This window comes from Numida meleagris, chromosome 6, assembly GCF_002078875.1.
Source record: "Numida meleagris isolate 19003 breed g44 Domestic line chromosome 6, NumMel1.0, whole genome shotgun sequence".
Taxonomy (NCBI): domain Eukaryota; kingdom Metazoa; phylum Chordata; class Aves; order Galliformes; family Numididae; genus Numida; species Numida meleagris.
The window spans coordinates 22671110-22686222 of record NC_034414.1 but is presented as its reverse complement, the minus strand read 5'-3'; positions in this window follow the sequence as shown (position 1 = coordinate 22686222).

Below are 15113 nucleotides of genomic sequence, written 5' to 3'. Positions count from 1 at the left end.
GCTTCCTGAAGAGCGTGCAGGCAGAACTGCAGCCTCAACATGGATGTGCCCAAGCTGCAGTTGAAGCACTAGGACCAGTCAAGCAGAGAGCCCTCAGCTTTTACAGACAATACTTTTACACCACAACACAATCAGTTCTACGCTAAAACACTTACGAATATTTCCTGTGAATTCCTGTATACCACAGGTCTGTCCTAGCTTACATCTGAAATTGTATGGTTTTCTTGACTAGTTTTCACTCCTGCAAATGAGTTACAGAAGGCTGCTTTATCCATAGGGCTATTGATCCATGATGGACTTGCCTTTATTATTATTACTAATATTTACCATCCATTATACTCTTCTAAGCTAAAGGAGGGAAGATTTTGGTTAGATGTCAGGCACAATTTTTTCTCTGAGAGAGTGGCGAAGCACAGCCTGCCCAGAGAGCTGTGGGTGCCCCATCCCTGGAAGCATGCAAGGCCAGGTTGGCTGGGGCCCTGGGCAGCCTGAGCTGGTGGGTAGCAGCCCTGCCCATGACAGGGGGTTGGAACTGGATGGGCTTTCATGTCCCCTCCCACCCAAGCCTTTCTATGATTCTATGATTTTCTGCACAACCATTGTCTGGAGCTCTGTTATTGCACAGTTTCTCCAGCAAGGGGCAGGGGAGATCTTCATCTGAAGCCTGAAACCACTTCACAGCAGAACTTTTTTTTTTTTTGCAAAGCTACTTCCTGAAGTCCGGGTTCTGCAGATTTCTGTGTGTCTGGGCCACCTAGAATGGCTGAATCAAATAAATGCTCAAGACTCAGGCTGCTCTGATGCTACCTCCATGATATTGTTTACACCAGTTTGTGTCAGGAGGCCATTCAGAGATGGGTTCATTTGGAGACAAGGAAATAATGTATTTGTTTTTCATTACTCTTGATACATATCAAATCGCTCCTGGTATTTGTGATAGCATAACATGTCACATCTGGTAAGCGCATCTTGTGACACAGTCTCACAGATACTCGTACTACAGTATGACACCTTTTCCCTCTCGTTAGCTACCAGCTGACCTCTGCAGCCTCAGAGGAGCCATGGTCTGACCTTAAGCTCTGTAAGGGCTACCAATGAACACTGTGAAAGCACTGAGTGTTGTTTCCCCTTCTTAGTGCCCTCTGCATGCGGGCACAGCATGAGCCCAATGGCAGCTGTGGGTTGATGGAGAAGCTGCAGGGTCCCAATATCTCCCCACTGCACTGTCAGAAGCCCCAGCTGCTGCAGCAGGTTTGTTGGTGTAGGGTCAGTAGACAGCATTCATGACAAGAGAGTAAGGAGCAGTGTGGCTTACTGAGCTGCAGCTCCCTGGGACTCAGATCAGTTGTCACAGTTAAGTGGGAAGCATTTCTAGCTTTGCTACAGCCTCTGAAAAGGAGGGATTTGTGGTGTTTGCTGAGATTCACGCATTGGGCACCAGTGCTGCTTTAGGTTTGGTAACCGCCTGCATTTAATCATGTCAAAAGCTGACAAAGCTTTTTCCTGGGGCCTGTGTTTACCTGTCTGCCTGGAGAAACTGATGCAGTGAGCAGATAAGTCAGTCTTCATGCCCAGGAGGAAGCAGGGAATCTGCAGGCAAAGAGAAAAAGCTCAAAATGAGCAAGTATTGAAAGAAGTAGCAGGTGTTCAAACATCCGAAGGAAAGTGATGCATCTTTGCCAGTGCCTCACACACAAATGCTCACAGATTTCCTCACACACTTCCCAGTGCTTGTGTAACTTGAGGTTTGCTCTCCTCTGTACAAGTGCATCAGTGTACCTCTACGTGCGGCCTTTTCAAGTGCCCAGGTCCTCCTCCTTCAGCCAAATCTGCTCCCAGCATCATGGAAAAATAAAGGAAGGGCCATCTTCTTTCCCATGTCTTAATGCGTGAGTTCAGTGCCAGAATCCCTGTTACCCAGAGATACAACATGCAGGCTTTGTCAGGTGACAGAGAACCCAAGGCCCAATGCTCACCATGCCTATGTCCTTTCTGGGATGCAGCCTGCCTTTCCACTAGCTCAGTCATATAACATTTGGGAAGATCTGCCTTACCCAAATCCAGCACTCAGGAATGTCTTGAAAATGAGGAGAGCTTTTCTGAAGACCTGCTCTTGCAGAAAAATTGCTGGCTTTTTAGCTGTCCATACTGAGGTAGGTCTGGCCAGCATCTCACACAGCCATATGCAGGATGATCCAGCCGGAGCACCTGCTCAGTGGGACCATGCCCATGTATCAAAGTCTAAGCTTTCTCTCTAGCCTTAATGGCACTTAGCAGCCCATAGCTGTTGCTCTGTCTGTGGTTGTGTTCCCACAGCACTGCTCAAAAATAAGATTTTCCTGAGCGTAGCCTTTTCTCTGTCACTGTAACAAAATTTACCCATGCAAATATGCCCTTCCACCCACACCCTGACTATGCTTGTTTTGGTATCAGCATTACTCTAAGTGTGTGTTCTGAAACTGCCACTGGTTAATTTTGCACTCACCACATCCTGTGCTGTGTCGTTCATTGCTTTGCTTAGAATTTGTTTCTGTTTAGCAGATTTACAGGTGCCTTTGTTGTCCTGTTCCTGCTTTACAAGTGCTAACAGAAAGACAGCTTATAGCCAATTCTCGGTTTTCCCAAGTTTTATTAGAAATTGACATTAATTCTCTGGAGAAGTCTCCATGAAGCTTTGAGAAACCTCTTGTACATTGTCTGGTTATCCTGACTTTGGAATATTTAATGCTAGAAAATGATGTTCAACAACTTTGGTTGTTAACATAAAATAATGTAGAATCATTCATTAATCTCATTGGATTCTAATATGCCACCTAGTTTCTGTAAGAAAACAAAGGATAAAGATGAAGTGGGTACCATTGGCTTTTTTTTTTTTTCCTTCACTGCAGGAATATTAGATATATCAGAAGATAATTTCATATGACAAAAAAACCTATAGCAATTTCAGGATTTCCTTTGTTCTCAGAACATTTTTATCACATTATCCATCTTGATACTGTTGAGTCATAGATTTGCCAGTGCTCCTTCAAGCTCCCATTACAGCCTGCTCTTCTTCCCTTTGGGGTGCATTTGCAGGAGCACTCACAGACAGCCTATACTTTTGTTATTCAAATGGTCTGTCTGCAGAGCTCTCCTCAATTTGGATATTTTTCCAAGAACAAATAGTTTTAGTTACTGAAAAACTATGGTAACTTTTGTAATACTCAAGGAAGGTTTGTTTGTGGCCAACTTTCCTCATAATTACTTTGTCTTGGAGGCATTGCCTGGTTTTACATCATCAGATAAGGACAGTAGTCTGTATGTCCACTACAAATTTACTCTGGTTCTGCTCATATCTAATATGTAATGGTATAATCTGATGGCACAGGAACTTTTGTTTGCATGGCTGAACCCACCCGTGCCCACCAGCACAAGCTGGGCAGGTGGAGGAATGAGTCACAGCCATATCACAGGCAAAGTGATATGGCCAAAACCACATGGAAACTCTGCAGCAAGATTTCTCCCATTTAGGCCAAACCCCCAGTCTCGGGCTGCATAAACATCCTCCCCAGTGTGCTCCCACGTGAGCACGTACTCATACATGTGGGACCTGCACTGCCCAGCCTCTGAGGGAACCAGAGACATGCAGCAATGTCCCAGGACTCATGTTCCAGCAATTAAATCAAATTCTCTTTTCTGCATTTCGCCCTCCTGTCAGTACAAAGCCTAGTGAGCACAGTGAAGTCCTGGGTGGTTGGTTTTGTTGCAGCACTAAAATGTGGGACGATTATTATCTTGGAAGAGAGGAGGAGGCCTAGAGAAGGTATCTGAATTATTCAGCTCTCTATAATGGGAAGAGAGACGCTCTTTTCTGCTTCACAGGCACCTACTGGAATTATGATTAAAATGGAAACAAGTTTTGGCCTTTACCATTCTCTGCTCTCTGAGGAACAGAGGTTTGGAGAAGCTTTGTGAAAAGCTTTGCTAAAACAGGAGCAGAGCAGCAGCTGCTGGTTTAGCTTTCTGCCCCAGTCTACAGGCCCACAGAAGTCCATGAACTTCTTCCATGGGGCCCAGGAAAGGAAGAAAAGGAAAACTAAGCCAAGGCCCTGCCTAAACTGTCAGTGATGCTACCTGCCCGCCCAGGTGAATGAAGAAACCTGGACTCCACAGCAGAATATTGGTGGAAAGCAACAAAGCACTGCATTGAAAATGGGAAGAATGGGCTCTTCTTGGAGGCTTTAAAGAAACATAAGGGGGAGCCAGACTGTTGTGTGACCCCTTCCCAGCAGTGGAGGGAAGGCTGTCTTTGTATGATGAGACCTGCTTTCAAGGGCAGCAAGGAGATGTGGAAGCAGCCCACAGAGGCTAGTCAGCTATACTTAACAGGACACGTTAGAACTTGTATGCAGCTGAAATGAGAGGTAGAAGCAAAACATCTTCACCTGGAACTCTCTCAAGACAATAGATCTTGTTGGAAATACAGAAAGCCTTTTGCTGACTTGTTTGAAATCTGTCTTGAGGGTTTCAAAGAAGCACAGGGAATTTATCCACATTTAAACTGCTGCATGAGAGAGGCATGGGTGTGTTCCTGCCTACCTTTGAAAATTTCAGCCTTGGTTCATCCAAAAGATACCAGCATGCACCTTCCTCAAGCTGCAGGGAGACAATGTGCTCCTTCTGCAGGATCTTATGGTGTTGCACACAAGCAAGCAGGTCCAGGGAACTTCTGGCTGACAGCAACAGCACTCCAGCTGGGAATTACAGGCAAGGACAATTTAGGAAACAGCATATGGGCTCCGAGTGTGTGCTGTGAGATGCATCACAGGGATAAGGTGGGAAGCCAAATTTCAGTAAGACTGAAGAAGTGTCCGAAAAAAAAAATTAACTGGAAGAGAGAATCTCTCTCTTGCTTCTCTCAGGAAATGGCCCAGAAGAGACCTGCTATGGATGTTTAATTCTCACTCCCTGAAACAGGAAGAACGTACACTGATGCAGTAGGCTTCCCCCAGGGCAGGTAGATGGAGATTTTTTCATTCCGTGCCAACATTTGCAGTATAATAGATGCTAGTCTATGCCAGCCCTTCACCCAGCAACTTGCCCCTCTTTCCTAAAGGCAGGCTAGGGAACAAGACATGTACCTCGTGGGCACTGATAGCCTTGTGTCCTCTTTCCTGGTCCCTGGGGGCCAAAAGAGAAATGAGAAGCAAAACCAACTAAACAAAAAACCCTACAAAGACAAGCAGTTATAACTTCAAGCATAATGTAGTGAAAGCATTCAGAAGCTCTTAGAGATCCATTATACCAAGGATGAGTTATTATTCACCTGGAAGATGATACCAGAGGCATGAGATACAATATTCACTTTCTGCTAGTCATTATTCTCAAGTTCAGAAATTTCAAGACTACAATCAGAGAAAGAAACAACACGTACTGACCAGCTACATATCTTTAGGCACAAACTGTGATGCATGGAGGCAAAACAATCAGAAAAGAAATGATGGGCTGAAAATTGTTCAGCCCAACATTAAGACAGAGTGCTTCTATTTTCAGAGAAGAGAGCTGCATGCAACATCCATGTTTTAACTATCTGCCTTTGGGTTAAGGCATAGTGGCACAGACCTGGATCAGGACACCAGCGTCTTGTCTCTCACCCTTCTGAGTTAACAGGAAGCTGAAAGCACACTGGAGGCACCAGCTGCTGGGAAGACCCAAGAATGTCACTGATTGGCACAGCTGTCTTCCAAACCTTGAGTAATCAAATGAGTGTAGGAGTGAGCACCCACAATGGAAAGATGTCTTCTACAGCATCTTCCAAATGAAGAAATCACTGCAGTGAAAGGTTTTCTTTGGCAGAGTCTCTGTAGCTTTGGTCTTTGTTGTTCCAAGTTCACCCTCTTCCATCCCTGGCTTCCCTCCCCCCCCCCCCCCTCAGATCTGCAGGAAATGAAGCTAATATTTCATTATATCTGCCAGCTTGTTGTTCTACAAAGCAGCATATGAGAAAATAAATGTGACTGTATCCTGACCTGCCTGCCAAAAAATCTGACCCTCTCCCTCCAGAAACGCACACACTTCTTGACTTGTTTCTTTGACGAAGAACATGTGCAAAGCCAGATGAAACCAGAAGAGAGAATGAGTTCATGAGGAAGGATATTCCCATATTCCCATTTCACCAGTGGCTTTTAATAAATAAATACAGCAATTAATAATTAATTGACCTAAACTTGAAGCCCTTACTCCAGGCGAAATTCTCCTTCAATGAAGGTTTTGCTCAAGCAAAATGTAGGTCAGAAATGCAGATCCAGCATGAAATAGATGTTAATAAATAATAATAGTGGGCTGACCCAACCCTCTCAGAAGAAACATTAACTGGAATGGCCACACAGGAAGTAGAAGTCTGTATTATCCTGCTGGATCTTCTTCAAAGAAGAGGAAAGCAGGAAGCTAATGCATGGTCTGAGTCTACCTAACACAAATGCACTGATAAATGCAGCTGGGGAATGGCATTACAAAGCCTTATGAACTCCACTTTGTACAGGGCTAGGAGATGACCCACAGAATTTCTACAGGGAAAGAAACCATAATATCACGAGGCTCACCACTAATTCCATATAGAAGAATAATCTACAGGCTATCCAGGGAGATTTTTTTGCTTGCTGCTTAAAAGCATAGCTGACAGCTGCAGACTAAATGCTACACAAGCATTAGGGAGACCTGGATCTTCCCATGACTGAAATCAAAGCTCCAGCTAGTAATGGTGCGACCCAGTAGAGCGCAAGGATACCTTGCTGTAATGCAATAGAGCAATGGAAGCCACAGCAATAATGTGTGTGTGGGGGGGGGGAAGGAGGGAAATAGTGAAGTCCTAGGCTACAGCAAGTGAGGATAAGCCAAAGTGCAGCAGGCACAGTCACAATAACAAAGAAAAAAAAGCTACTCTCCCCTAGAAGGCCTCAGGTAGGTAGGGAGCTCCAGCAAGATACCCTTCCTCTGCCGCCAACCCTTAAATGAGGTCTGGAAAGGGGTGGATCCTGGCTCCACCCCTTCTGGTCACTCAGGTACATGGCTTGCACCTGAGCTCCCCTGGGTCGGCCCTGCCTTCCCACCAGATGCTCAAGCACTGGTTCAGGCCATGACTTGGCATTTCTACTACACTGACTCACTACTACCTCTTCTTACTCTTTTTATGTGCATTTCTTTTTCCATTTTTACTTTGGAGAGGTGGTGTTACAATCTTAGGTGGAAAAATCAGATGAAACTGAGTCAGGAATGGAACCTAAACAGTCAGGATTTGGGTTTATTTTTGTTACTTCCTTGTTAAATTTCTCTAGTTCTGGATATTCCTCTGTTGCCCAGCTAAATTGTCATCCAAGAAATCTGTTGATCTCTCTGGCTTTCCTTCTCCCAGCTTTCCTAACACCTACACAATGTTTCTCCACAAGCTCTCCTGTCGTGCTCAGTCCCCTTTCCTGCCCTGACCATGCTGCACACTCCCTGCTACGGACGCTTATTGTGTCATTTAAAGTTCCCAACTCCATCCTTACCTCCAAGACTCCTGTCTGTCCCACTTATCAGCAGCCATTGTGTATTGGACTGTCTGTCCTCCTTGCTCTTGATGCCAGCCTAAACACTGCTTGTCTGCTTCTTGCAGATCTCCTGAATTATATACACAACTGCTTTCCTGAGCTAAGCCAGGAGCCTTCACTTCCTTCAGATGTCCCATGACAAATCATATTCCTGCTGTTTGGAAAGCCAGTAAATGAACAGAAAGACCAAACAATACGCTGATGACAAAGCTGTCTCTTTAAGTTACAAAGATCAAAAGGAACTCAGAGCAACTTCATGTAGGATCCAACTGGTAAATGGCAACAAAAGAAATTCAATGTCTTTTTTATTAATTTTTTTAAAGCCTCAATGCAGAAAGGCTCTTCAACTGTTTGTACAGTATAAAAACTTCCATGTTACCTCTGACAGCTAGGGAAAATAGCAAGGCATCATTGCAGACAGTTCAAAAAAGGACTTTTTGACCTCATTCAGAAAAGCTGGCTGTGGCAGAGCACGAGAGAAGGAGGATAGAGTAAGGCACTGAAACATGCCTGTGACATACAAATCAAGAGACATAGGGTCAGCCAGGCCTGGGGATCCAGCTTTGTCCTGGGAGCAACAGACAAGTACTTTTAATCAGCAAATGACAGGAGACAATATGCAACAGCAATATCTTTTCCTCCAGCAGAGTGACTCATTCAGCCGTGGCTGCCAGCTGGGGCTCATTAATTGCTTTAGATATTGAGGAGGCAGACTGATGTGTGATTTGCTGAGAAAATATTAATTGCATAAAAAGATAATCGTAGAAAGGAAATTCACTTCATGAAATGAGTGTTTTGAGAAGGTGGCAGCTCTAGTGCTGGGGCAAGTGGATAATGCAGGAAGCCCCAGGTGTTACAGTACAGCAAGCAGTTAAACACACGCTCCTGGCTGAGCTGTGTTTATAAACTGAGCAGCCTGTGAATCACTCACCCTGAGCACGCTTGAGATTTCATCTCCTTGACATATTCACTGCCATATAAACATAGCCTCCAACACGATTATACCCTGGGCTGCACCAGGGATGGGTTGGCTTTATGGCAAGGACAGGTCTCTGGAGAGCCATGACAAGGGACCTTCTGGAGTGAGGTGGCATGGCCCTTGGCCAGGCAAGTACCCTCTGACATAGAATCATAGAATATCTTGAGTTGGAAGGAATCCATAAGGATCATCATGTCCAACTCCTGGCTCCACACGTGCCCTCTTCTGTGCACACAGCCTCTTACATAGCCAGGTACCAGCAAGTCCCACCTGTGCCACCAGCTGTAGGGACAGGTACTACCTGACAGCCAACTGCTGGCCAGAGGGCTGCAGTGGACAGAGAAGAAATGAGAGAAGGAGGAAAGCCCTCTGCAAGGATGACAGCAGTCCCTATGTCTGGTGAAACCAGACATCTACGTCCCCTTCAATTGTGGCTGAGACATCACTTTCTTTCCACATCCTCTGCAAGGATGACAGCAGTCCCTATGTCTGGTGAAACCAGACATCTACGTCCCCTTCAATTGTGGCTGAGACATCACTTTCTTTCCACAGCACAGTACCTCCATATAGCAACAGGACTCAGCCAAGGTGTTTGCCTACAGGCAGTGGCTAAGAGGGACCCATGGGGACATTAAGACTTCTGCTAACAATCTCTGGTGAGTGTTCAGGACTCCTCTTTCCTGGGTGAGGCCATGAGACTTTTCTACAGAAAGCAGAGGAGAGCTGAGGATGCAGCAAGATAAAACAGAAGAAGACAGCAGGCAGGGAAGATGCTAACACAAAATATAAGTATGAAGACTTCTGTCATCCAGCCTTGAAATATCTCACAGATTAGTTCCGGCTAGACCTGCTTTCCCTTATCCTTCTACCTCTTATCCTTCTACCCCGTATTATAGTGATGTTTCCATGTATAGTGAAGCTGGATGCTGTAGCAAGAATAACTCTCATCTGGAGAGCTTTGCACCAGGGACTCAGGGATCACAGGGAAGCGAAATGGTCTCTGCTCACACAGCAGGTGAAACTACCATGTCTTGCAGCAGATTCCAGACTTCCAAACCTCATTCTAGTGCCTCAGCCTTTGTGTCACACATGTCCACTTGAGTTTCCGTAGTAAAAATATCCCCGCACATGGGAGACAGAGACTGTGAAAACGAAGAGGAGCTGATTCAGATTCAAATGTCCCTGCAGAACAATTGGTGCTATTTATAAAAAAATGCACTCTCTGCAGTGTATAATTAGAAGCCTTGCCTTCCACACACAAATTGGAGATAATGACTCTGAAAGAAAGCAAAAGGAATCCAAACTGAACAATTTCTGCTCTGAAACATACTTGCTAAAAACTTGTTCAGTTTTTCCCTGAAAAGTTTTTCAGTTTTTCTGCTTCGGAGTCTGTGCACTTGTGCCCCAGCTAAGTGGCTGGTAGGCCACGGGCATGGAAGCATCACAATGTGTGGAAGCTGATTTTAATTATATCTGGCAGGTAGCAAAGCTTTTGGAATCCTGACACCCTCTATGTTGTGGTGTGGGCAGGCAGCAGTCCATCTAGGAGCTGAGATCCTGACAGCAGGTGAGGGACTGCCAGCTGCACTGATTTGCCAGGTGAACTCTGCTTAGAAAGCATAAATTTGTAATAATCAAATTATTTTCATATATACAAAGCTGTTCAAAACTAATTAAGTAATGCTTTAAACACAGTGAAGGGAATATTCACAATTTCCCTGCAAGTGCAGCTCTTTTTTGCTCCTGGAGAGCAAAGTGCTATTGATTAGTATAAGTGTCTAGTCTGGAGGTCACATAAATGGCCAGAAGTAGCACTTGAAATAGAAACCAGGAGACTTCTTTTTCACTCTGCCTGATACTATGCCATTCGTTTTATCATTCATTTTAATAGGACAAGAGGTAATGGCCTCAAGTTGCACCAGGGGAGGTTCAGGTTGGATATTAGGAAAAATTTCTTCTCAGAAGGAGTGGGCAGGTACTGCAACAGACTGCCCAGGGAGGTAGTGGAGTCACCATCCCTGGAAGTGTTCAAGAAACGTGTACATGTGGTACTTAGGGGCAGGGTTTAGTGGACAGTATTGATAGTAGGTGGATGGTTGTACTAGATTATCTTAGAGGTCTTTTGCAATCTTAATGACTCTATGATTCTGTGATTTTCCTCTTATGTGAAATGGGAATAATAAAAGCTACTACAGGAGCAACATGGATTTTTAGTGATGGAATGCTTTGAAAGGCTGCACGGAAGACATTTTCCTACACATGCTCAGCTTTGCATTGGCTCCCCTTCTCCACTGACAGCAGGCTCTCTGAACTCTTGTCCTAGGGAAACACGTTATCTTCATTTCTGACTTACTGGGTGCCAGGAACTCCTGCCAGCCACAGGGCTGCCCAAGCATCCTTTGATGAGAGATGGGAGACTCCCTTCTGCAAGCCAGATGCACAGCACCAGGCTGGGCCTTTCTGCTAACCCACTTTGCTCCCCTGCTCTCCCTGACAACGTATAGAGCAAGGCAGTGGCTCTCTGTTCCAGTAGCTCTCTCTGAAATCAGAATACACACCACTGCTGGGGATGCGTTCGCTCCTGATCCCTCAGCTGTTGCTGCAGCACCACAGCAAATACACCTATAACAAGATTCTTGATGTGCTACACTTCCAGCCTGGGACCTTTCTTCACTGTGCTCATTTGGCCAGAAGGAAGATAGGGCTGGGGTGTCACTTGCAACCTTCAGTGTGATTTTACTCATTTGGCCGAGTGTGGCTAATTCCTTAGACAGATGGTGATCAATGGGACCTGCTTGCAGCTGGGCCCCCTAATGCAGCTCACTTTCCAAAGAAATGCAGTAATGGAGCAGAACAGGCTATAATGAAACTCTGAAGGACCCCAAAGTAGAGCTTTCTTTTTCTCTCCCTTTAATTGCAAGGCTAATGTTCCACATAAATATCTAGCAGCTGGTTGTTTGTATTTCATTTTGAAAGCCTGGCTAAAAACACAAGAGAGAGTACAGCTGGGAGTCAAAAAAGCTTTCAGAGGAGATAAGGCACTTTGCCACCAGCACTTCATGGGAGGGGCATTCTGACAGCAACATGATTTTAAAAGATTAAGTGCACAGAGTATAAAGTTCTTCCAGAATCTAAATATTTATTGAAGGTAGGTATCAAAAGGAGCCATGCAGCACCAGGTTTAAAAGAGGGCTCCTGAGCTAAAAGGTGAGTGCTGGCAGTATGTGATGCTCCATGCAGGGAGAAATCAGCCAGACAGTGCTAAATGAAAAAAACATAAAGCTCTGAAATGAGCTGGGTAGTAATTGTCTAATGCCAGAAGGACAGAGTGCAGAGTTCTTCCCTCCAACAACTTTATTATTCGTAATTAACTGTTAGCTCTAATCTGTAGACATAGCTGCTCTGGGTACAGAATCACCCTATGGGAAGCTACAAGAAACTAACATTTTAAAGGGAGCAGGGACACAAGCTGGCCCACAAAACGCAGGATATTGCTTATGTAGATGCTTCCTATGATTTCTTGTGCAGACATAAGAATAAATATCTCATTATCTGTATCTAACAGGCAGCCACATTTATACAATTACAGATTTGCTCATCTCAGGCTCTAGGGTTTAGACACTCCTACCTCCAGGAAGGTGACAGTCAGTGAAAGTGTTAACCCTCAGACGTGATCTGGAAAGCTGCAGAAGTTGAAGTAAGCCATCCCAAGGAGAGCTGACTTTCATGGAAACGGTCAAGTAGAAGATAACCTGATGATCTGGCCATGCAGTGAGGAGCAGACAGTGATGAACTCAATGTGTCACATCTGCAGTGCAAATGCTGGTCTGCTGGGAATTGGCACAAATGGAGATGGTATGGCTATAGAATGAGAACAGGAAAGAAATGTAAAAGTAATCAAAAGTAAATATAAATTCAGGGGAATACTATGGATTGCTTGCTAAGAAGAAAGCTTTCCCTCACTTAATCTCAGAGGTTAGGTTTTAGGAAGGGTTCAGCTACTACAGATGAGGACCTGTTCAGGGAGGTGGGTGCAAGATCAGAGGAACTCAGTCTTGATGCAAGACCCAGTTTTTATGATCTTAATCAATAATATAAAATACTGAACCTCAGATGAGCTGATAATGTTCCTACTGTCTTACCTTAGCCTAAGCAATGTAAAAAGTACTTCTACCGATACTTGCCAGCAAGCTGTCTTGTTTGACCTTTTTCTCATGGAAAGTCCTGACTCATCTCTGTCTCTCACCTCCAGTGTTTGTCCATCACCTAGATTCTACTTAGCTTAACAAAGCAAAGGTGACATAAAAGGCTTCATTCACGCTAGGCTACTCATTATATTCATGCAATATTCTTCTGTGTCTCGTGGTTATAAACATTTTCCTCTATAATGCAAGGCTACAGAATGCTGTTTTCAGGCCTACTAAAAGAGCTATCCAAAACTGAGATATTCTTATATATTTTTCTGACCTCTTGGCACAACAAACCCAAGCTCATCTCTAAGCCATTTATTGGCAGGATTTTATTTCCTTTTGAATCTGTGAAACACCAAAAATCATGTATTTATTTTTTCTTTTTTTGAAATTCTTGCCAAATGGGTCCTGTGAATGCCTCAGCATGGACGATCTCAACACAGACAGTCTCTAACTGTGCCGACTCATGACTTTCAAATACTTGCACTGTGGGAATGTGGGTGTACAACTGTTTTTCTTCCCAGGAAAGCATGATACCCACATCCCTCAACATGCCACTGCCCCCTCTACCCTCCAGTATTTTGGGATGGCTGTGAGAATGTGCCCTGCACAAATCAGTGCTTGACATTTTCTCTATGGAGAAAATATTCATGGGAAATAAAAGGGATCTGGAAAGCCAGGGCAGGGAATTCACTCAGAGAAAAACGTCATCTCAGAGATACTGCAGCTTTTCACAGCTCTTCTCTGCTGTGGCCTGCCCTGCTCACTTATGTATTTGGGCACTTTTGAAGTACACACCCGGACTGAAAGTAGCACTGCCAGGCACAAGCAATGAATTCTTTCATTTCTAGGTTGCTGTTCCCAGTCTTGATGAGATGTGACATTTGTTTTGATCAGATGATGGTTTGCTGTCTCTGAAGCAAGAGGGAAGGCATCCCTGCAGTAGAGGATGAGTGCTTGGAACACTAACATCAGGACAGCATGGACACAACAGATGGAACAAGAAAGGTATTTCCTTCAGGGTCCCTTTATGATAACTGAAAAAATTCTTTGAAGAGGAAAAAGTTCTATTGAACTGGGGATAGAAAACTTCCAGTCAAGAGAGTTTCAAGGAAAAAATGGTATAACTTGTGGCAGTAATCCATTCTTAACTCTTGAATACATATTGACAAAAGCTGCAGAGAACCTCCCATTAAAGTACCTCTTTGAATCCTCTCATGCTCTCTTTTGTAAGGTTTTCTCCGTTTCTTGGCTAACACACTATTTCATGACCTTTCTTCCCCTCCCCTGCTATGCAAATCTTTGAAGGATGATCAAGAGCTTATAAAAGAAAGAAACCTTCCCTGAGGAAAGTGAGGTATCATCTTTCAGCGAGGGAAGAAGTGGTTTGCCATTTAGTTGCCAAAAAAGCAGTTTCACAGGTAATCTCTTTATGTCAGACAGTTTCAGTTGAGATGGCAGGTTTTGTGGTAGAAGTTTCCAGACATGCTGAGCCATCTAGAGTAGATGGATAGATATCAACAAGCCTGTCTCAAAGGGGAACAGGACAGAACAGGCTGAGAAGGTCATCAATTAAGATGACAATCTGCTGTGCCAGACTTGACTCAGGTCAGGCTCATGCACATCTCGAGGTCACAGGTAGTTCAGAGCTCATGGAATTTCAAAGTAGTGCTGGGCTTTCAAACACTCAAATATCAGGTTTACAAAGCATCCAGAGTCACTAATGCCTTTTGATCCCCTCAACTTAGAAACAACAGGTATGTAGGGAGCAGCTATATCTTGGCTGTGAATGCAGTAGGAACGAACCCATGAAGGATTCTGCACAAGTCTGTACAGCTACTATAAAGTCTCTGACTGTGTAATACTTTCATTTCAGGAGTTGTTATGAAGCAATTTCAAAAAAATCAGTCCTGACATATGAAGAGTAACATTCTGACCCCTCTGGAATCAAAGAGATTTGGGGTTTTTAATGCAGAGGCTATGCAGTTTAGTGTGAATTACAGTTACCGTTTGTTTTTAACACTTCAGTCTCTAGCTAGACTAACAAGGAAAATGATTGCAAGTACCATTCTGATGCCTTAGTGCCCTTTTAATTTCACATTCTTTTGTTCTGTTTGTTTCCCCACAGTAAGCAAATCAAGTCTTCCCTCCTGTGGGCTCTGTGGCAGGGCTACACAATACCTCAGGCTGCTGTGTTTCTCCTAATACATCAGGGTTATTTTTCCTAGCTGCCTATCCGAGCCAGGCTCTTTTACTGCTCCATCAGAAAGCAATCACTGGGGAGGCAGAGAAGCATCCCTAAACAGGGTGCATTACTGTCAAGCAATTATCTACATACACAGAGCTGCAGCCTACTGAAAGAAAACCTCTATTTTT